At 35.7% G+C, this 25,000-nt stretch overlaps 1 protein-coding gene and 1 long non-coding RNA gene across 2 annotated transcripts in view; one reads left to right on the top strand and one right to left on the bottom strand.

The window, feature by feature from the left end:
- LOC144981143 (uncharacterized) overlaps nt 1–25,000 on the bottom strand; it is a 38,495-nt gene that overhangs the window by 6,710 nt on the left and 6,785 nt on the right. The gene's annotated exons all lie outside the window — the stretch shown is intronic.
- LOC144981145 (uncharacterized) overlaps nt 628–25,000 on the top strand; it is a 108,794-nt gene continuing 84,421 nt past the window's right edge. The window contains exon 1 of the long non-coding RNA XR_013647021.1: nt 628–647. This is a non-coding gene — a long non-coding RNA (uncharacterized LOC144981145). The remainder of the gene's footprint in view (nt 648–25,000) is intronic.

The following is a 25,000-nucleotide window of genomic DNA, read 5'->3' as shown; positions in this document are numbered from 1 at the left end:
TTAAAGTTTAAATTGTAAAACTCTTAATTGCCCCACTTGATCATATTTTAATTGAACTCCCTATTTACAGGATTAATTTTTTTTTTCTTTTTCATTTCTTCATTTAAATGGAATAGCAATTTATCCATTCATTCTTTCATTCAAATTGAATAGCATTTTATTGATTCATTCCTTCATTCATTTATTCATTTATAAATTATTCATTCATTCATTGTTCATTCATTTATTTATTCATTCATTCATTCATCCATTCGTTCGTTTATTCACTCATTTAACCAATCATTCATACATTTATTCCTCCCTTCATTCTTTCATTCATACATTATCCATTCATTCATTCATTCATTCATCTATTCACTCAGTTATTCATTCATTCATTCCTTGTCCACTTTGTTATTATATCACTCATTTCATTTTGTTGTTTGCCTCATTCATGAATTGTTTTCAATATGTTTACATTCCATAACGATTCATTAACCTATCATCCAATCACTCATTGTTGTGAACACATTTTGTAACTATTGTAAATCTTACGATATTTTATTGTTTTGTATTTCAGACATCACTGTTAAACACTCTTCAATGCCTAATTACAATTGTTGAACAACCATTGAACAAGAGAGAGGTCCCAGCCACGAACTGAGTTGGTAAATATATCCTTCATTATTCTCTTTTACATGAGTTGGGCATCACATAGTAACTATAGACATCGTGATTTGTTTTGCATAGTGATTTGTTTTAAATGCATTTTTGGCATATTACTGTTACCGAAAACCACTTATATATTATGTTCTGAAAAGTGAGTCTTTAAAAACTAAATAATAATAAAAGGAGTCTACTAGCCGTCGTGTTATATTTAGTGATAGATAACTTGGGATTATTTTGGCATCCTATTATTGTTATCACACTCTAGTATATTAGCGTCATTGCGAATAATTGTACACAAACTTACGACGAGTCACACACATTGGTGATACATTTTTCGTAGTAACATAGTTTAGAGTACACGCGATTGACACATTGTTATTGACACAAGTCATAATAACTCCGCATTGTATTGACACATTGCTTTATAAGATATAACGATAAAAGGCATCAAATTCAACATACATAATAAGTTGAAATAAGAGAGAGAGATTTCTAAAAGTAGAACAGTTCATTCCAGTAAGTGTAAATAAATAAAACAGTCAGTAACAGTATCCTGTCAATATAATATATATAAAATATCGTAACTAATTTATTGCAACATGGAAGCATATAAAAGATACTTAAGTCTCGCAAAGGACTTAGAAATACCCCAGGAAAGAATATTTTCATGGTGCGAAGAGAAAGTAAAAGAAGAAAAAGAACATGAAGAAAGAATTCGTAGAGAAGAAAATGAAGAAAGAATTCGTAAAGAAGAAAAAGAACACGAAGAAAGAATTCGTAGAGAAGAAAAAGAACACGAAGAAAGAATACGTAGAGAAGAACGAGAAGAAAGAGTCCAAGAAAGGGAACTAAAAAGACAAATAGCTTTAGCAGAAGAAGAAACCAAAAGGACCCAAATGATGCTGGAAATTGAAAAAACAAAAACCGGTCATGAAAGAAAACATAATAATAGTGATGAATTTTTCGTGAAACTTCCACGCATGCCAACATACGATGAACGCTCAGACTGTCTAGAATCCTTCTTACACCGATTCAAAGTTCAGGCTAAAGGTTATCGTTGGCCAGAAAGCAAATGGGCCACAGCCTTGATTAACTGCTTATCTGGAGAACCGCTAAAAGTTTTCTATACCTTAACAACTGAAGATGCAGATGACTATGGAAAAATTAAAGACGCTCTACTAAAAAGATTTAGATTAACGGAAGATGGTTACCAGGAAAGGTTTCACACTGCAAAACCGGAAAGTGGAGAAGACTTTAATACATTCGTGAACCGAATTACTCAATTTCTAAATCGGTGGCTTGAGTTGGCAAACGTAAAACAAGACGACTTTGCAGGCCTTTACTATCTCACGCTGAAGAATCGAATCTATCAAGCTTGCAACCCAGATTTAGTCGCATTCTTTAAAGAGAGAAAGCCAGAAAACTTGGACAAATTAAAAATCTACGCAGAAAACTTTAACAGCGCACATCCATTGACACCCCTTAGCAGAACATTGAAGGAACCATACTACGCTGCCGCTGCTCAGAGTCCATGTACACCTAAAGTTCAATACTCAAATAGAACGAGCCGATCAATCACTCGGAACACGCAAGTGAAACAGGATGACCATAGTAACAAACCATGGAACAAACAGTTCAATAGAGACCATAGCCGACCCTATCAAAACAAAACAAGAAATAGCACTGACAATAATACTGAGTATAAGAAAACCAACAAACCTATAATTAAATGTCAATATTGTGGAATGAAAGGCCACACAGCAGACAAATGTTACAAAATCGTGGGATATCCGAAAGAAACTGCAAATGCATCACTCCAAACCAGTGTAAATAATCAGACACGAGTAATGTCAGGAGAAAATATAAATGTGTATTGCGTGAAAGGTATGTCACTTTTAACACAAACTCACAAATCAGGATCGCTATTTTTTTGTGAAGGCAAAGCTAATGGAACTGATTGCAAAATATTGAGAGACACAGGATGCAGTACAGTAGGAATAAAAGCATCTTTGATCAATGACGAAGACAAAACTGGAAAAACGGTACAATGCATCACATTCAGTGGCACAGTCGAAACCTTTGAAACAGCTAACGTGTACATAGAAACCCCATACTATACAGGAATAGTGGAATGCTGTATACTTCCCAACCCCGTCGCTGATGTTATTGTTGGCAATATAAAAGGTCTTAAAGACAACCCAACAGATGTAAAAGAATGGTCATTAACCCAAGAAAAGCTTGTCTAGCAGAAACAAGAAAGATGACTAAGACAACAGAGAAGCCAATGACTATTTCTCTTGAACCACAACAATTTGACAGGAACACGTTCATTGAAGAACAGAAAAAGGACCCGACTTTAACATCATATTTCAATATCGCAAACAAAGGGACGAAATCAAAAATTGAATACATCATTGAAAAAGATATTCTGTTCAGGTTACATAGGAAAAGAAACAAAATAGCTAAACAACTGGTCACGCCGAGTATTTACAGAAACAAAATCCTTGGAATAGCGCACGATTCAATAACTTCTGGACATCATGGGAGCTCCTCCACATTGAAGAGAATATCCGAGAATTTCACATGGCCTGGAATTACTAAAGACGTCCGAGAATATGTGAAATCGTGTGACACATGCCAAAGAAGAGTCGCAAAAGGCAGAATACCGAGATTGCCATTAGAGACAACCCCAGTTATTGAAAAAGTTTTTCAAAAAGTTGCAATTGACATTATAGGCCCTTTAACAAAATCAGATAGAAACCATACACACATACTAACACTAGTCGATTACGCAACCAGGTGGCCAGAAGCGATAGCATTGAAATCAACTACATCGGATCACATAGCTGAAGCATTGATGACAATTTTTACTAGAATAGGCATACCAAATGAGATACTGTCGGACAATGGACCCCAATTTACATCACATATGATGCATGAAACCATGAAACTCATGGGAATCCAACACTCATTCACAACTCCCTACCACCCCCAAGCAAATGGTCTTTGTGAAAGATTTAATGGCACTCTAAAGAATATGTTAAGAAAAGTGTCAGCAGAAAAACCAGATGATTGGGACAGATACTTACCAGCAATCCTATTTGCATATAGAGAAATACCCCAAGAATCTACAGGCTACTCCCCATTTGAGTTGATGTATGGACGATCACCTCGCGGCCCGATCAATATAGTAGCCGACATTTGTAAAGGGAATGAGGAGGACAATAACGAAATTATGTTTGCTTACGAATATGTAAGAAACCTGAAAGACAGAATAGAGGACACATGTAAGCTAGCACAGGAATCCGTCACTAAAAAAGCAGAGAAATACAAGGAATACTCCGATCGAAAAAGCAAGTCAAGAAAATTTGAGATTGGTGACAAAGTACTAATACTCTTACCCGATGACTCGAGTAAACTTTTAGCTACATGGAAAGGACCATTCAAAAAAACAGCAGTAAAATCTAATGTTAATTACGAGGTTAAAATTAACAACACAACAAAGACATTCCATGCAAATATGCTAAAAAAGTATTTTGATAGAGACACAGTGTCGCAACCTATGTTTACTAATATCGAAGCTTCAAATGCAGGATCAATCATACCGTTGGTCATGGGACACAGACACCCGAGACAGAAAAACAAACAAAAATCGCACAATTGCAACCACCTAAGACAAAAAAAGAAGTACGCAAAGTACTTGGGCTCCTAAATTTTTACAGGAAATACATTTACAACTTCGCGCACATCGCGACACCGCTAACAAATCTGACAAAGAATGGGTCACCGAACAAAATTGTTTGGACAGAAGTGTGTCAGAATAGCTTTAACCAATTAAAGGCATTACTCTGTTCAGAACCAATTCTTAAATTACCCGACATATCAAAAGAATTTGTTGTAAGAACTGACGCGTCTGATAAGGGCATCGCAGGTGTACTATTACAGGAACATGAGGGAACTCTAATGCCTTGCTTATATGCAAGCAGAAAATTATTGGACAGAGAATCACGATACTCTGTAATAGAGCGTGAAGGACTGGCCATCGTCTTTGCTTTTAAAGACAATCAGCAGATATCTACAGCTAAAAGAGTTTGTGGTCGAAACGGACCATAAACCACTCACGTACATAAGAAATAACAAAATGAATAATAGTAGAGTACTAAGGTGGAGTCTATTTTTGCAAAATTACACTTTCAGTATCTCTCACATACCAGGCTGTGAAAATATTCACGCCGACCTACTTTCTCGATTAGTATAAACACGTGAGAAGGGTATAACTTAACCTCCCATGCATACTATTAGTTACCTTGCAAACTATGCCAAATCAGAACGCACAAATTCGATAATTTTATTTGTAAACATGATGACCCAACTTAATGTAACATTGAGTATTGTTTGGATATATATACCATACCCATTCATGATTTGGGAAATCTTCTCTTTATCTATCATTGTTATGAATTTTCACTCATTTATGATTAATAATTGAAATGTCAATATTTCATTTACATTTTCATTCATTTCATTTAGTAAATTACCTTCATATCATCGACTTAAATCATGCTTCATTGCCATCACTATTGTTTATCACAATGATTTGTAATCACATTGCCATCATGTTGTTCATCACAATGATTTGTAATCACAACCTTTCATTGTTATTGTCACCCATTCATATACCTACGTTAATATAAACATTTCCATGTCTAGTTAATAAATAATTTAATTGTAGCACAAATCATAACAATGGATTAATGCTAGAGTATCATGATAGTAAATTTACTTCCGTTTGTAAAATCTATCTTTCCCATTATGGTTAAAGAGTATATTTTAAACGTGGGTGGGGGGTGTCACAGTAAAGGTTGTTCACAATTATCTTATTAAATTTTATTTTATTAAGAACTGAATTCATCTCACTCCAGTTATATTTCGGTAGGCTTAGATAAACTTTACCTTCTAACATTAGATCGTCTTTCCTTTATAGCCTTCCATCGAATTAATTTCTAATTAGTGAATACTTTTCGTTCTACATTCTGTCACGTAGCCACTTATTATAAAAGCTGATAGGTCTAACATTCGACACTCACTTTCTCTCCACAATCTATGCCGGACGGCCAGTCGCTCTATTCCTATATATATATACTGGAAGATTTTTATCTTTTGGGACTTTGTAGATGTTATATCTACACCATTAAGACGCCGGAGCTTTTAACTTTGATTGTATAATCTTCAAGGATCAAACCCAAGCCCGCTGTCAAAAGACTACACAATAACCTCTTACCAATTGCCTGGAAGTGGAATTTTACGAGTCCAATCCTGTTAACAGAGGAATAGATCATCCAAGCCCATCAACTGCCTGGAAACGTAAACTTATGAACCTGACATATTATCATAAGTTACGTAAAATATTCATATCTCTATTTGTAACTGCCACGATCACTGTTTATCTCTTTTAATTAAATTTCATCATTATTTTTATTTCATTGTAAACAAATCGTTAATTGTTTTTCATTTATAGTAACTAGTAAATTCTGGGGCCTCATTCTACATATATCTTTATGCATAGTCGAGTAGCTCTTTACTCACTTGAGACCATGACACTTGTGGGCCAAGACAACCAAGACATTGTCAAGGGAAGCGACTGTATTAATTCATGTTGTTAGAATGTTATTATTTGATTATCTCCCTTCATGCCAACGCGCATAACGAAGTTTTAGTTTTATTTTCGAAACGAAATGTTTGTTTTGCTTTGTTCCCCCCAAAAGGTTTATACATAGCTGAATTGTATTCTTAAATCATAAGATTTGAATAATAAAAATGCATTAACTAAAGAGAGTGGATTTGATTTCTAAACTTTAAAATGTCACATCTCTTTTTTATTTTGATTTAAAACATAGACGTCGAATTGGCGCGTTTGGGCGGACACAAATGTGACCCTTCGCCTCAAAACGGTATTCAGTCGGGTTGGTTAAAATGTTGAAAATTGAATTTATAGCCAGAAATATCAGACTTGTGTTGAGTTTGTATGTTTTATTGAGGAGAATGGATACCATATTTTAGGGTGCTAATGCTAGCAATTTATATTTTTGACCAGTTTAACATTTAATTCAGATTTTAAGCATCTGTTCATTTCGACATAATACCGTTCTGAGACGATGGGTCACAAATAAGTCACAAAACTAATTTTCATCGTTTAATGGCAAATCTGAAGGAAAAAGATGCAGGTGAATAGGATGGGAAATAGCACGAACAGTTACCGTCAAGAGAATAACAGGAATTAAATTAAATTGATCTTTTATATAGCGCAAAACCTACTAAACGTGCTCAAAGCGCTTTACAAGGGGTCGCTGGCCAACAGCAACATTTAACATGTAGGTCGGGACATGACGCCTGTTAGGTGATATTACAATTTTTTTTCGGACAGAGACAGCGCTGTTAACGGCCAGGTACTCATTTTACACCTGAGTACGGTGAGAGAATGTGAGTAAAGCGCTTTCTCCAAGGACTCAATGATGCGCCGATTGAGGCTCGAACCCAGGACCTCCGATCCGAACGCGAGTGTCATACCACTAGACCACATAGCTGCACAATGGGAATGGGTGTAGAAGAATTAATCGAAATCCTAATGGACCGAGAAAAGGTAACATTTTTTTTGTCTTGAGAGAGAGACAGAGAGAGAGGGGGAGAGAGAGAGAGAGAGAGAGAGAAAGAGAGAGAGAGAGAGAAAGAGAGAGATAGATAGATATTAGAGAGAGAGAGAAAGAGAGAGAGAGAGATAGATAGATATTAGAGATAGAGATATAGAGAGGGGGGGGGGGGTCAAACAAAATATCGAAAGCACTGGAATTAAAAGCGACCCCTTTGCTTATGAGATGAGTGCTTTAGAATTTGAACAATCAGGGCTGATTTTGTTACAGTTACAAGACGAGACACCGACTCAATAAATGACATCGCTCTAGCACTTCTTAGAACTCAATCTATAACTTATTTTACTAGGATTATCTCTATAAAAACAACGTTTTGTTGGAATGATTTATGAAACCAATAGCAAAACGAAGTAAGTAAGAAAGAAAAAAAATTCCCACCACTTCAATGCAAAACAAAGTCGGTATTCAGAGCTAACGTAATCCCACACAAGGAAGAGATTAAAATGATTCACTGGTGCCTTTTCAGACTTGGGGAATCGAGGGATTAACGACTGAAATTGATAGAAGGTTTCCTCGAGAACGGCGGGTCATAAAACGTACGGACTGGAGGGGAATTAAATTTACTCTTCAAAAGAACAACAACAACAATGATAATAATAATAATAACAATAATAACACGGTGATACAGACTTACTGTGTCTTGCGCGATGACAGAACAGCGTATGTTTTGAAAGGTATTGCTCTATAGATAGTTCGAAGATGACGTCACTCAGGCCTTTGTTATTGTTTTTGCCATCCGCGTTTGTGAGTTGTTGTCACTAAACTGGATTAACCAGACTATAAAAGTTCATGGTTACACAGAGTTTGTGTGTTGGTCCGTTATACTTCCTGATGGCAATGTTGTGAACTGCTTGGCCAAGCGCATTCTATCTATAAATAATAAGAGTTACTGAGTAGGATTAACCGGGGTGGGTGTACTTATTTGCAGGTCTGATAACCCAAGTTGTTTTGGTCTCAATGTTCTAATAATGGAAATAGGCTACTTAGAAACCGACGCAGAATGTCATCTATTTTTTTTTTTAAATTAGCTTTTGTATAGCGCAATATCCAATCAAACGTGCTCAAAGCGCTTCACTAGGAGTCCTTGGCCAACAGAGACATTTAACATTTAGGACGGTACATGACGCCTGTTAGGCGATATTACATTTTTTTTCGGACAGAGACAACGCTGTTAACGGCCAGGTCTTCATTTTACACCTGATTACGGTGAGAGAATGTGAGTAAAGGGCCTTCTCCAAGGACTCAACTGTGCGCCGAGCGCGAGGCTCGAACCTAGGACCTTCCGATCCGAAAGCGACTGTCATACCACAAGATCAAATAGCCGCATGTTATCATTATTACAGTGGTAAATAAGGCCTAAAATTGCGTTAGGTTATCAGAACTGCGAATTTGTAGACCTTGATATTAACCAATCACTTCAAACTTTTTATTTTTGTTAAACAGGCGACTGAAAATGATCTTACCTAACTTTATTGTTTTGTACAATTTTAAAATGCGATCCATGGCCACAGTCTTGTATAATGGGGCAGCGTGGCTCAGAGAGGTACGGTCTTTGCTTCGTACCCGAAAGATACCGAGTTCGATTACCAGGATGCGTTGTGCGGCCTTTAGCAAGTAAGTCACCTCGCCCTAGCTCAATTTGCGGCGCTGCATTGTGGTTGACGCCTGGGTTATTCCAGTTTTTCCCTTGGAATAGACCCTAAAGACAAATTTCCCCAAATGGGATGAATAAAAGGAATTCTATAATGCCGGAGTCAATCAATAAAAGTTTATAGAAAAGTGAATGTAACCAGTTAACTCTCTCCTTACCAGCAATTTTCAGGATTTTCCCCAAAACTTCACACCCAACTAACACAAAAATAGATTTTTATCACTCAAACACAATAGCAGTAACGTTCTTGCGATACATAATTTCTTTAACAAAACATGCTCTACAACACACTGTTCATTTTCTTTAAATTTTATGATGTACAAAAGAAATTTGAATAAGAAAAATGTTGGTTGTATCGTAACGAATGTGACGAATTTCCTATAGTTGGTATGGAGAGGGTTAACTGCCATACTCTGGGGAAAAAAACACGTATTTAAATATTTTGTCAGAAAAATCGTCCTTCAAATATCGATCGATTTAAATGATCCTCATTTTTGACCAAAAACTCTCAAACCTGGGAACTCGCGAGGTCATTGAAATTGATCGATATTTAATTTAACTCTCTCCTTATCGAACATTTCCAAAATTTCCCCCAAATTATGGAAGGCTTACCCAGCAGAACAATTGACTCTTTTAAAAAAAACTCAAACAAGCTCTCTACAAAACAAATTTATGTTCTTATTAATTAAACAAAGAGAATTCTTCAAAATTTGTGATGTACAAAATAAATCTGAAGAAGAAAAATGTATATTGTGTCGTAACAAATGTGACGATTTTGATGTAGGTGGTACGGAGAGAGTTAAAGGGCGAGTTTTCTGACCAAATTTGTAAATACGTGCCTTTCCATAGTACGAAAGTTCACTGATTAAAACAAGATTAAATAAAGAGAAATTGGGACATTTTTTTTTTGGGGGGGGGGGGGTAGTTTTGAATGTTTGTGTTTGTGGTTGTGTGTGTGTATGTGTGCGTTTGTGTGTGTGTGTTGCTTAAAGAAACTATTGAAACATTGAGCTTTATATAGAGCTCTAGAGCAATATCCACTAAATGTGCTCAAAGCGCTTTACAAGAGGTCCTTGGTCAACAGCAGCATTTAACACGTAGGACGGGACATGACGCCTGTTAGGCGATATTACAATTTTTCGGACAAAGACAACGCTGTTAACGGCCAGGTACTCATTTTACACCTGAGTACGGTAAGAGAATGTGAGTAAAGAGGCTTTTCCGAGGACTCAACTATGCGTCGAGCGCGAGGCTCGAACCCAGGACCTTCCATCCGAAAGCGAGTGTCACACCACAAGACCACATAGCCGCACTATATTTCCTAATTATTCTCTGTCGTGAAGTATATTATATGAAATAATTAAAGTTTCATTAGTTTGCTAATGCCTGCAATTTTAAGCACCAAGTTCACCCCAATTTCATTGGAGCTTGCAGGTGACACGACATGGAGAGTTGATTTTATTAACCAATTATTTCTCCAACCTTTCTTCCTTCATAATGGCTGAATAATTATAGATATCATTTTATACAAAACCCCAAAACATTGATGAGTCATTTTTTTTCTTTTCTGATTCATTTCATTAACTAATTGTCTATTAAATCGAGCTCTTATTTAGAGCAATATCCACTAAATGTGCTCAAAGCGCTTTACAGGGGGTCCCTGGTCAACAGCAATATATAACATGTAGGACGACACATGACGCCTGTTAGGCGATATTACAATTTTTCGAACAAAGACAACGCTGTTAACGGCCAGGTACTCATTTTACACCTGAGTACGGTGAGAGAATGTGAGTAAAGAGCCTTTCCAAGGACACAACTATGAGCCGAGCGCGAGGCTCGAACCCAGGACCTTCCGATCCGAAAGAGAGTGTCATACCACTAGACCACATAGCCGCACAAGTGCCATGACTGTAATGAACTCTCTCCTTACCACCTACAGCAAAATCGTCACATTTGTTATGACACAATATACATTTTTTTTCTTATTTAGATTTATTTTGTACATCACAATGATCTTAATAAGAACATAAAGTTGTTTTGTAGAGAGATTGTCTGTATTTAAAAAATATTTTTTATCCGCTGGATAAGCCTGCTATTTTGGGAAAATACTGAATATGTGACCCATCGTCTCAAAACGGTATTAAGTCGGAACGAACCAGATGCTTAAAAGCCGAATTAAATGTTAAACTGGTCAAAAATATAAATTGTTGACATTAGCACCTTAAAATATGGTATCCATTCTCCTCAATAAAACATACAAACTCTACACAAGTCTGATATTTCTGCCTATAAATTCAATTTTCAACATCTTAACCATCCCGACTTAATACCGTTTTGAGGCGAAGGGTCACACATATATTTTTCTGCTGGATAAGCCTGCCATTTTGGGAAAATACTGAATATGATCGGTAAGGAGAGAGTTAAATTTAAATCTCCGTTGAATGGATACTGTAAGAGAGTTAGCTTACAGCAAGTGGGTTTAATGAGTTCATGTATTTTGTATATCTGGTCATTATATTGAATACTAGAAAATTACTTTCTTTGATCGGTGTTACTTGGTATTTGGGGATAAAAGCATTAAGTTATAGTTGGTATTCATCATTTAGGCGTACGATATTATTTGGGCGTAGCGTATTTGTTATTTGGGCGTACGGATTATTTAGGCGTACGACCTTTGATTATTTAGGCGTAAAACTGACCTTTGGTGAAAGGAATTGTGGGACAGTTTACAATAGGATATAAAACAGTGTGTCTGATCAAACGGGGATCATTCTACCTTTTGATTCTGGATTCAACTTGACCATGAGCTGCACACTTTAAACCTTTTGTGCTCACCATCATTTATTTGCTTTTACGGACTTAGAAATATTCCACGAATATTGAAAATGGTTACTTAGGCAAAATTGACTTTACATGTGGACTGATTTTACGGATTTGGAATTTATGAAACTGATTGAATTATGACCATGCTATTTGATTTGGATTTGGAATTTATCACAAACAAATAAAACTGTAAGAAATGAAACTTGGAATCTGGACTTTTATTTGAATGTCTTGATGTTGTGCATTCAATTATCATCACCGGCCCCTGAACTCTTTCGTCATTATTAACATCTACAACACGACGCAAAGGATAATACTACCATCTATCAAAAACACCACTATGCGATCATAAGCCATTACATATGTGTGCAACTACGCCACATTATGTATCTAATTTGGTGTCGTGACTCAGGATTCTTATATATCTCTATTTGGAGCCCTGATACCATGATGTAAAGATGTTATCATTCCGAACCATGGATACACAAGAAATGTATATTGTTGCGGTGTTAACATCTATTAAAGTTTTTGTGAGACTCGAATTTTGAAGTGAAAATTGTGAACAGATAGGAAAATAGGTTTATTTGGGAAAGAAAATGAATATCAATTTTGAAGGTGAAGTAGTGGAATTATTTTGTATCGAAATATGAAAAAAAAATATTGAAATTATAGATGATTCCTAAAATTCTGACAAAAGACGATATTTAAGAAAAAAAATAAATATACTAAATAATATTTAAATTAAGAGTCACAGATAGAAAAGGAAATTTTTAAAAAATATAAATATATAGGGCAATATATTATATTCAAAAAGGGAAAACAATATATTATAGAACGGCAAAATAATAATAATAATAATAATAATAATAATAATAATAATAATAATAATAATAATAATATAATAATAATAATAATAATAATAATAATAATAATGCATTGATGCTATACGTATTTTATTTAATTAAAAAGAAGAGAGGGAGAGATGAAAATAAAAATTGCAGTATTTAAGTGAAGATTTTTAGTGAGTTTTATTTTCAAAATAAATGAAAATGCGTTTACTTACATTCAAGCGTTTCGGAATAGATCTTCGAATATTAATTTGTACCGTTAATGGCAATGTTTTGTTAATATCAGTAACAAAGATGTGTCGATTTTTATTTCAATTTTTGTATGTTACTACTGTTGGAATTACATAGACAGTTGGTCATTCTTTAATGGTGTTATGTTTTTATTTTCTGTCAAAATGACTCAAGAAGATGATGGCAACAACAACACGTAAATTATAAGTTTTGATAATTGAAAAATGTCTTATGTTATTTATTGTTATATTACAACATCATTGATTATATTTTTCTCCCGTCAATAGGGATGAATTGGTAGGTTGATATTGACTCTTTGAGATTCATGGGTTCATGACAAAGAGCAAAGTTTTATATCTGTTTGTATTCTTGGTAATAAATGTGTGGTTAACGCAGCCAAGTAATCGACAACAGAGCTTATTTAGTTGTGTAATGAGACATGGCGTTATAATAGATTACATAAGACATTTGGATTTTATCACTGGAAATTAAGTTGAAATGATTTATGCGGAATATGAGTCAATCGTTGTTTTGTTTAGTTTTGTTTTGAAACGCGTTTCATCGTGATTTTTAAAAGGAGACATATTCTCATAATAACGGAATAACGGACTTTTGGTTTAAAGTCGGAGAACAAATAAAATGACGGAGTATTAATTATTATGAAAGACTGATGTCTTGTAATGGGAGTTAAAATGTTATTACGGAAGAATAACAAAATATTGAAAATGCATTATCATGTCATGTGAGCTGATAATATTTGTGACACAAGTGGTTAACTTGTTAAGAATCAGCGAATTATAAGTAACCCATATGGTAAAATGCTGTAAATGCATAGTGGGTAAATAAGCGCAGTGATGTAAGACGCGGTAATTGAAGTGCACACAATTTAAATTAGGAGACGCAGGAATGAGGCGTTCGGGAATATTTTATTTTGCGTTTGATTAAAGCGCATGGTTTAACATTATGAAATGATGCAGAAGGCGGAGAATTTTTATAAATACGATGCGCGTGGTTAAAGCGCACACAATTATCAATGCTATATTAAGAGGCGCGAGATAACGTCGCAATGAGTTATATGAATATTTTTATAAGCCGAGGGCAAAGGCGCGAAACATTGAATTTTTATTCGTTTCTGCGAATATTTTGATTATCATATTTTTCTCCTAACGATTTGCTGTTGTAATTCTAATTAATATTTACTGCGTGGTTTGAATTTAACATTAATATAATAAAATGTGAAACTGAGTTGAAGAAGAAGTTATGTTCAATTGTCAAATCTTAAGTATGTAATCAGTCAGCCATCAATTGAAATGGTAGGAAGTGCTACACATATAATAATGATAAAATAACAAAATCATTGTTTATTAAATTAGGGAATTTTCTAAGGGGAATAATTCGAGATAATCAAATACAGAAGTAGTGTTTGCACTAAAACGAAAGAAGACACTTGCAACCATCAGTCATAACGGAAACGCTGATGACAACGACAGAGCCAACTCAAACAAAACCACAACAGAGGTCGGGAAATGTCCTAATCCCTTTGGTCTATCCACGAATACCTTGAAATGGAGTAACAATCTCGACTACGCCATTGATACGTCCAGAATCAACACAATCTACAGACTACAAATACACAGCAACCTCAATTACATCGTACCTTTCAACTTATACAAACTTGACAGAATTCATAAAATAATATCTGTATCAACACAGATTTCTTCCATGAACCTTTTTATATTTACATTCTTTATTGAACAATTGGATTACTTGTATTTACTTCTACGACAACAATACCCAACGATGTACGATGTCAATAATTACATAAACGTTCAAGATACGATTGTTTTTACAAAAATGATGTCCAATTGTGAACAATACTACTTCCTTCATATGCAGTGGTGAGCGTATTCAAATTTAAACTTATGTCAATATACAAGTGTGCAGCACCCATATCTACAACTTATAAACATTGAATATTATAATAACGCCTGTCTTAGTATCATTGTAAAAGATAAAGGCTATATATGTATATAAGACAATGCAGGAAAAAGTATCGCAAAACGCCACATGAGCGATTTCCTTGGATTCATTATCGTATGATATTCAACAACCTGCGTTCAGATAACGAAAATATAGTTGACCTTACGGACCCCACTACTTACTCTACAGATTACATCATCTACCTGGTGTGTGGACTCACATGCCACCTCATCAGAACTCGATCAACAAACATAGACAATTACAACACACGACCTCTGTCGACTACTACACACGAACTCTTTGTCAACACATGGCTGAGTTCACAACTTTCTTTTGACTTGCTGGTTAAGTCAAACTTCATTTATATTCAAGATCTCGCACACAGTTAATCTTGAATTTTTACAATTTCATCTACAATGAGATTCAACGTTTACACAAGACAACCACAAATATCTAAGAGGAGAATCGACCCAGATGCCGGAGATGAATTGATTACAGCGACGTCACAAGACCAAGAAACAACCCAACAGGTTAAGCATACGTTTGCTACCTGTAGAGTCTTTTTTCGTCCCAAATTCAAAAGACTGGAACAAATACAACACACTAATTGCAAAAGTTGGTCACTTTAGTAACAGCCCACAATCACATACTATGTTAGATTTTACTTATTTAGTTATTTACACTGTACTAAATATGAATAAGTCGGACAGACTAATGACCGATTATTTACAAACACTAAATATGTGATGTGAACAAGCCGGACAGACTATTGTTTGATTATTTATTCAACGCTAAATATTTGAATGTGAAGACATTATTGTGATAATTCTAAGACATTTACAGAGGAAAAAGTTTTTAATTAATTAACAATAAAGTGAATTTATGACACTTGGGCTATTCAGTGACCACAACACACACAACAATGCAACACGTAGACTAGATACAAACACCTCAACTCTTCTAGTTGATATATTTTTTTCATGACATGAAAACTCATTCCAAATGGAGACAATGACTTAATTAACAATTACTGACAATTTTTACAGGATGACCATTCTCAAAACGAACGGATTACTGAGAAATGTGACCTCTGATGGATGACCACAAAGAACAATTTGATATCAATGTAGTTGTAAACTACACCCTGATGACTTAAAAAGCTTTTAAAAATTGAAACATCAACAATGAACAATGAATGATAATAACTTCAACTTGAATTTTAAAATGATGATAATGCTATTATTATGATTTATTTTTAAATATTTTTTTTTATTTATTACTAATTGAAATGTAATCCTTCGTATATGGATCTAGATGTCTATAATAAATTATTTGTACCACATATTATAAGTAGGAATTAATGTAATAATGTTGTTTAAATGGAAACATACAATATAAGGGAATATACAAGGTACTGGTTTTGATATGTCAGTAAATGAGTAGACATACATGGAAGCTGAGATTATCACCCATGTCGTAAAGAGTTGAATTTGAGATTGAATAAGACAACGTGAGTATATCACAAATGGAATTTGAACTATTCTTTTTCAAGCAAGAATATGGATATATGATTAAATATGACGGGAATTAACACTTGTATTGCTATGAAGATGGAATTTAAGATGAAAAGATAATTTTTCTTTGAACTTTTAATTAATTGATATTTTACGGTCGATGTTGTAATACCTTAAAAAGTATAATCGATATTTATATATCTAAATTTCAATCATCTTTGGTGTTGGTAAATTTAAATTTTAATCACTTTTAATTGGTCATTATCTCATTATCGATGTTGTAATACTTTAAAAACTATAATCGATATATACATAGATGTTGTAATCAACTTTGATGTTGATTTATCTCAAATTTAAACTTTTAAAAATATTTAACTGGCATAAGTGTTGTCATTTTGATAAACTATTTCTTACATTTTATTATCTAATTCTAATTAGACGTTGCTTATAGATTGATCTCTTACTGATTTTTTTTTAAAAATTGAAATTGTTCTTAACTCAATTTAAATTCTAAGAAAGGGGCGTATGTAAGAGAGTTAGCTTACAGCAAGTGGGTTTAATGAGTTCATGAATTTTGTATATCTGGTCATTATATTGAATACTAGAAAATTACTTTCTTTGATCGGTGTTACTTGGTATTTGGGGATAAAAGCATTAAGTTATAGTTGGTATTCATCATTTAGGCGTACGATATTATTTGGGCGTAGCGTATTTGTTATTTGGGCGTACGGATTATTTAGGCGTACGACCTTTGATTATTTAGGCGTAAAACTGACCTTTGGTGAAAGGAATTGTGGGACAGTTTACAATAGGATATAAAACAGTGTGTCTGATCAAACGGGGATCATTCTACCTTTTGATTCTGGATTCAACTTGACCATGAGCTGCACACTTTAAACCTTTTGTGCTCACCATCATTTATTTGCTTTTACGGACTTAGAAATATTCCACGAATATTGAAAATGGTTACTTAGGCAAAATTGACTTTACATGTGGACTGATTTTACGGATTTGGAATTTATGAAACTGATTGAATTATGACCATGCTATTTGATTTGGATTTGGAATTTATCACAAACAAATAAAACTGTAAGAAATGAAACTTGGAATCTGGACTTTTATTTGAATGTCTTGATGTTGTGCATTCAATTATCATCACCGGCCCCTGAACTCTTTCGTCATTATTAACATCTACAACACGACGCAAAGGATAATACTACCATCTATCAAAAACACCACTATGCGATCATAAGCCATTACATATGTGTGCAACTACGCCACAGATACAAATAATTTTATAAAACGATATATGTTCAGATAGGTCATTTTGTATACATTACAACTCCCAAATTATGCTATTGATTTATATCGATTATCGATCGGGCCACCGTTCGATCGAGACAGGACTTTTTTTTTTTTTTTACAATGCAGTTAATGGGTCGGCAAATTGAGGCAAGGGGTGATAGGCTTGTATGTGTGTATGTATGTTTGTAGAGTCTTACTTTTGTAGACTTGAGGGGATCAAATACAAGGGGGGAAAGTTGCCGTGGCAGTGATCGTGTTGGCGGGTGTCAGAAAAATCGATATGATTATTATTATTGTTTTGATACGGTTCATTCGCGCACATCACGATAATTTGATATTTATTATAGCTTGCCTTGAAGCCAGTTTTCACTTACGCTTTACATTACAAAGTAATGACAAATAGTTTCTGTTTCTCTCGCTTGTTCTCTCTCTCTCTCTCTGTCTCTCTCTCGCGCTCTCTCTCTCTCACTCTCTCTCTCTCTCTCTCTCTCTCTCTCTCTCTCTACACACACACACACACATATATATATATATATATATATATATATATATATATTTATATATATATATATATATGTACATGCATATATATATATATATATATATATATGTGTGTGTGTGTGTGTGTGTGTGTGTGTGTGTGTGAGAGAGTGTTGGTGGGTACGTGTGGGTACGAGAGTGCTCGATAAAGTTGGGTAGATCATATACAAAAAATAGTATGCTACTTTGCGGTTCTACTAATTGTCGCCCGGAACTGTCCGGAGCCGTCCAGCGGCCCAGGAGAGCCGTCCTGTGGTCATCTAAAGCATTCTCAATCGATCCGGAGGCCCTTAGACCTGTACGAAACTTTCCAGAAGTCTTCCGCCTTCCGAAAGCTCCTCGTTCTGCTCCGGACGGCAATTAGTAATACTAAAAAATCAGTCCACCTTTGTCTGGCACCTTTCATACACATTTGTTCAGATCATCATCTCCTACCGGTGCCTGCTCCCTAGCTTCTTAATTTGATATTTTAAGAGAATAATATCACTGTGTCAGAGCCAAACTTGGGATCAAACTGACACGGCACCCTCCGCCTGGCTGAGAGAGAGAGAGAGTGATATATATAGGGAATGAGATTAGCGGAAGAGTAGCGTCCCTTGATTGGAAGTCACGAGCGGAAAAGTTATTAGAGAGAGAACGTCATGTTGGTTATGGGGCATGAGACACTTCACCGAAAGCAAGGACGAGAGAGACGCATGCGCAAAACCATTTTGACGTTCTCTCTGTAAGGTGACGTCCAATCAAGGGACGCTACTCTTCCGCTAATCTCATTCCCTATTACCTATATTTTGTGCGGCTTTGTTGTCTTGTGGTATGACACTCGCTTTCGGATCGGAAGGTCCTGGGTTCGAGCCTTACTCGGCGCATAGTAAGTCCTTGGAATATGCTCTTTACTCACATTCTCTCACCATACTCATGTGTAAAATGAATACCTGACTGTTAACAGCGTTGTCTCTATCGGAAAAAAAAATGTAATATCGCCTAACAGGTGACATGTCTTATCCCACATGTTCAGTGTTGCTGTTGGCCAGGGATCCCTTGTAAAACGCTTTGAATACGTTTAGTAGATATTGCGCTATATAAAAGCTCAACTTTTTTTTATAATACATATATGTGACCATACGCCTCAAAACGGTATTATGTCGGGATGGACCAGATGATAAAAAGTCAAATTATAGTTAAACTGGTCAAAAATATGAATTATTGATATTTATCACTCTAAAATATGATATTCATTCTCCTCTATCAAGCATCCAAACTCAACTGAAGTCTGATATTTCTGGCTACAAATTCCATTTTCAGCAACTTAATCAATCCGACTTAATACCGTTTTGAGACGAGGGGTCACATATATCTCATCATGACTGCCCCTTTTTCTGAAGCTCCAAATTTAGTGGTATCATTAACAACGTTATCGGGACATAATAGGACCATAAACAACCAGGGGTAGGGTCAACAACGATAACAATATTGACAATTCACCGCCAACACTCATAGACGATCGTCATGGACGCCTCCATTGCAGGTTACAACTAAATATCAGACATGCCTAACACTACAAAAATATCGTAGAAATACGATTTTGTTTGTTTTTTTTGGCCTCCAGTTACAGACCAACGTTATTCGCTTCTTTGACTCAATAAATCTTGTTGAAAAGGAAAGTTTAGCTTCTTAGAACCTATAGATAGTTCGAAGATGACGTCACTCAGGCCTTTATTATTGTTTTTGCCATCCGCGTTTGTGAGTTGTTCTCACTAAACTGTATTAACGAGACTATAAAAGTTCATGGTTACACAGAGTTTGTGTGTTGGTCCGTTATACTTCCGGATGGCAATGTTGTGAACTCCTTGGCCAAGCGCATTCTATCTATAGACAGTGTGCGCTTGGCTAAGAAGCTAACAAAATTGTCATCCGGAAGTATAACGGACCAACACACAAAACTCAGTGTAACCATCATAGAATTAAACGAATGAGAATAAGTACGAAGCCTAAAAAGTGTCCACCAATGAAAGCATTCAGCGCCATTTTGTTGTTGGCTGAGAATGTAGTAATTACCATTCATTCGGTATCTATGTCAACATAACGACACAAGAAAAACAACAAACAATATCAAAATCCACAATAAAATGTTTCAGAACTCTTGCGTATATTTATGGCACAACGAAGCTGTCAAAAAATGAAGTTAGAGAATGTGTGTAATCATGTATTATAATAACCTGTAATGTGTTTTCCAACCACCACATCATCTACTACTACAACCACCACCACAATATCATCACTAACACTACTACTACAACCACCAGCCCCACATCATTATCACTACCACTACTACTACACCACCACCAGCACATCATCAGCACTACCACTACTACAATCACCACAACCACATCGTCATCACTACCACTACTACTGCAACCACCACCACCATATCATCATCATTACCACTACTACCACAACCACCACCACCACTACTACTACAACCACCACCACATCACTACCTCAACTACTACAACCACCACCACAATAGCATCACTACCACTACTACTACAACCACCACAACCACATCGTCATCACGACCACTACTACTACAACCACCACCATATCATTACCATTACCATTACCACTACTACTACAACCGTCACTACCACCATATCATTACCATTACCATTACTACTACAACCACCACAACCACATCGTCATCACTACCACTACTACTGCAACCACCACTACCACCATATCATCACCATTACAACTACTACTACAACCACCACAACCACATCATCATCACTACCACTACTACTACAACCACCACCACATCATCATCACTATCACTACTACTACAACTACAACCACCACCACATTATCATCACTACCACTACTACTACTGCAACCACCACCACCATATCATCATCATTGAATTTTTTTTTAATTGAGCTTTATATAGTGCAATATCTACTAAATGTGCTCAAAGCGCTTTACAAGGGGTCCCTGGTCAACATTTAACATGTAGGACGGGACATGACGCCTGTTAGGCGATATTACAATATTTCGGACAAAGACAACTCTGTTAACGGCCAGGTACTCATTTTACACCTGAGTACGGTGAGAGAATGTGAGTAAAGAGCCTTTTCCAAGGACTCAACTATGCGCCGAGCGCGAGGCTCGAACCCAGGACCTTCCGATCCGGAAGCGAGTGTCATACTACTAGACCACATAGCCGCATCATTACCACTACTACTACTACAAACACCACCACCACATCATCATCACGACCACTACTACTACAACCACCACCACCACCATATCATTATCATTACCACTACTACTACAACCACCACCACATCATCATCACTACCACTACTACTACAACTACAATCATCACCACCACCACATCATCATCACTATTACTACTACAACTACAACCACCACCAACACCACATCACCTCACTAACACTCAGTACTACAATCACTACCATTAGGTTTTGGAGCTTTACTTCATTTGAAATAAGGAAACTTCGGATTTGTATTTGGCATTGTGTTTATATATCATAATATAATTCTAATCAGTTATCTATTTAGAACTAGATACTATACAATATGTATGCCAAATACCACCCCAATTCCCCTTTCTTGTGTGTGGGAATTCCTCTTTCGGCATTGAAATTGAGTGTGAGAGAGTCATCACTACACACATAAACAACAGAAACAATTTAAAAACAAGACTATGACACGAAACCACTCACACACGAGGCTATACTATTTATCCTTTTCTCTATATAGAATAGGACAAGACAAACAATAGCTTGACTCTCGCTACACTTCGCATTGATGTTTGTCGTCTCACGAGTTCAACTCTCGGTCGACCTGTCAATATTCCTTTTTGCCTCGGACGTAATCATTAATAGAATGTTGTGTGGTTTTGACCGTGAAGAAAACCTTAAGAAGTCACATTTATATCATTTTAGAGAGATCGTTTTGAATAATTTTGAGTTAAACGAGCGAGCAGCAACTTGTTTTCATGAACTACTATAGTAACGCGATTCCCAGCCAACATCAAAATGGCGGATATTTTTCTCATCGAGGCCGCTGGTTGGTTAGCCAATAAGAGCACCGTACGGTTTCCATTGGGTAAATTCCTTGGTAACCATAAACTTTTATAGTCTGGATAATACAGTTTAGTGAGAATTACTCATAAACGTGGTTCGCAAAAAAACAATAACAAAGACCTGGGTGACTTCAACTTCATTCTATCCATAATCAGGCCTTTGGAGCATTTTTAGATAATGCAAGGGCAAATCATTTATTTCTAAAGCAATTTGTGACCCCACGCCTCAAAACGGTATTATGTGGGGATGAACCAGATGCTAAAAAGTCAAATTAAAGCTGAACTGGTCAAAAAAATATGAATTATTGGTATTTAGCACTCTAAACTATGATATTCATTCTCCCCACAATAAAGCATATAAACTCAACGCAAGTCTGATAAATCTGGCTACAAATTCAGTTTTCAGCAGCTTAATCATCCCGACTTAATACCGTTTTGAGACGTTGGGTCACATTTAAAGTGACTTTTTCTTTTTCTTTTTTTTTTTCCCTTGGAAAATACGAATTAAAAAAAAGAATTTTCAAGTAGGCAGCTCTGGAACAATGCAAACCATTGACAACTGGTTATGGCCTTACTTGAGTACAGGCTATCAATATTGTATTACGGTAATACAGTACAGATCCAATGTTTCGTAAGAGATTATGGGTATATTATAGCCCTTGAATACAACAACTGTGACCCAACGTCTCAAAACGGTATTAAGTCGGGATGGTTAAGATGTTGAAAAGTGAATTTATAGCCAGAAATATCAGACTTGTCTAGAGTTTGCATGTTTTATTGAGCAGAATGGTTACCATATTTTAGGGTGTTGATGTCAACAATTTATATTTTTGACCAGTTTAACATTTATTTCGGATTTTAAGCATCTGGTTTGTTCCGACTTAACACCGTTTTGAGACGATGGGTCACATATAAGTCTAATGTGTGGCTTTGTGGTCTTGGGCATGTCATGGCAGTTTCCTTCGGACCGGGAGTTCCGTGGTTCGAGTACTACTTTGAGTGGCGCAAAATAGAGTAGAGTCTTTGGAAATGACTCTTTACTGATATTATCTCACCGACCTCAGGCGTAAAATGAGTACCTGGTTGGCAACACCAAATAGTAATCCTGGTCAATATAGTAGTGCGAGAAATGATCAAACTCTACTCAAATGGATCAGGTATATTTGAGCAAGATCTTACACCGTGTCATGCTTCAAAGGAAGTAAAACAATATGTCCGTGACTTGAATGTGCTTCAATAGCTTGGGAATTCACTGGATATCAGCTCCATTGAAACTCTTCGATAAAGATCTGAACAAGTGTGTATGAAAGGTGCCAGACAAAGAAAGAAAGAAAATTTTAAAACAGTGGTCGAAATTTTCATATCAACTCTCTCCTTACCGATGATTTTCAGCATTTTTCCAAAATGGCAGGCTTACCCAGCAGAAAAATTGATTTTTAAAACTAAAAAAAGCTCCCTACAAGACAATGTTATGTTCTTATTAATTAAACAAAGATAATTCTTCAAAGTTTGTGATGTACAAAATAAATCTGAATAAGAAAAAAATGTATATTGTGTCGTAACAAATATGACGATTTTGCTGTAGGTGGTAAGGAGATGGTTAAATCCGTGCGTTGACGGGAAGCCAGTGCAAAAAGTGGGAGGTAGCGCGATCCGTTTTTCTTCTCATCAATACAATTCTAGCAGCTGAATTTTGCACAGACTGTATGTAGCTTTCTGAGACTCTCTTCAGGCAGACCAGAGAGAAGTATGCTACAACAGTCCATTTTAGACAGTACTAGAGAATCACATATTCTGAGACTCTCGTCAGACAGACCAGAGAGAAGTATGCTACAACAGTCCATTTTAGACAGTACTAGAGAATCACATATTCTGAGACTCTCGTCAGACAGACCAGAGAGAAGTATGTTACAACAGTCCATTTAAGACAGTACTAGAGAATCACATATTCTGAGACTCTCTTCAGGCAGACCAGAGAGAAGTATGTTACAACAGTCCATTTTAGACAGTACTAGTACTAGAGAAACCGTGAGCTGTTTTGTGATGTTAGTTGTCAGATAGTTTCGAATTAATTTTATTTTTGACAGCTCGAAATACATGCTTTGGCAGAGAGCACTGATTTGCTTGCTCGTAGACAACTTTTCATCAAAAACAACTCCAAAATTTTTCCTTTTTTTTTTAGATGGAGTTACTTTGTAATCATTGAAATCAAGTTGGAAATTCCTAACGTTTATGAGATTGATCTTTAAATATCATGTTCGCATCGAAATAATACCATATTGAGTCGACTAGTTACAAAAGAGAAATATTTCAAAATAATTCAAGTTAACCTTTTTTTTTTAGATATACGAAAACAGATAAAATGGACGTTTCGGGTTCTCCTTTTATCAACAAAACAGGATGAATGAAACACTACAGACGAATGAGATAATGCACTAAATTGAAGCTTGAAAAAAGAGAAATATTTGAAAATAATTCAAATTAAACTTTTTTTTTTTTGGTAGTTAAAAGCCTCAGTAGGACAAAGCACCCATGAATGACATTTAAAGGGACGCTTCATGCGACACTCGTATAATACGCCGATTATACGTACTTTATTATCACTTGAAGGAATGGACACCTGGCACTTGAATACAACTGATAAT

This window comes from Berghia stephanieae, chromosome 10, assembly GCF_034508935.2.
Source record: "Berghia stephanieae isolate SIO BIC M18660-M18661 chromosome 10, UCSD_Bste_1.3, whole genome shotgun sequence".
Classification (NCBI taxonomy): Eukaryota; Metazoa; Mollusca; class Gastropoda; order Nudibranchia; family Aeolidiidae; genus Berghia; species Berghia stephanieae.
This window is presented reverse-complemented; position numbering and strand designations above follow the sequence as displayed.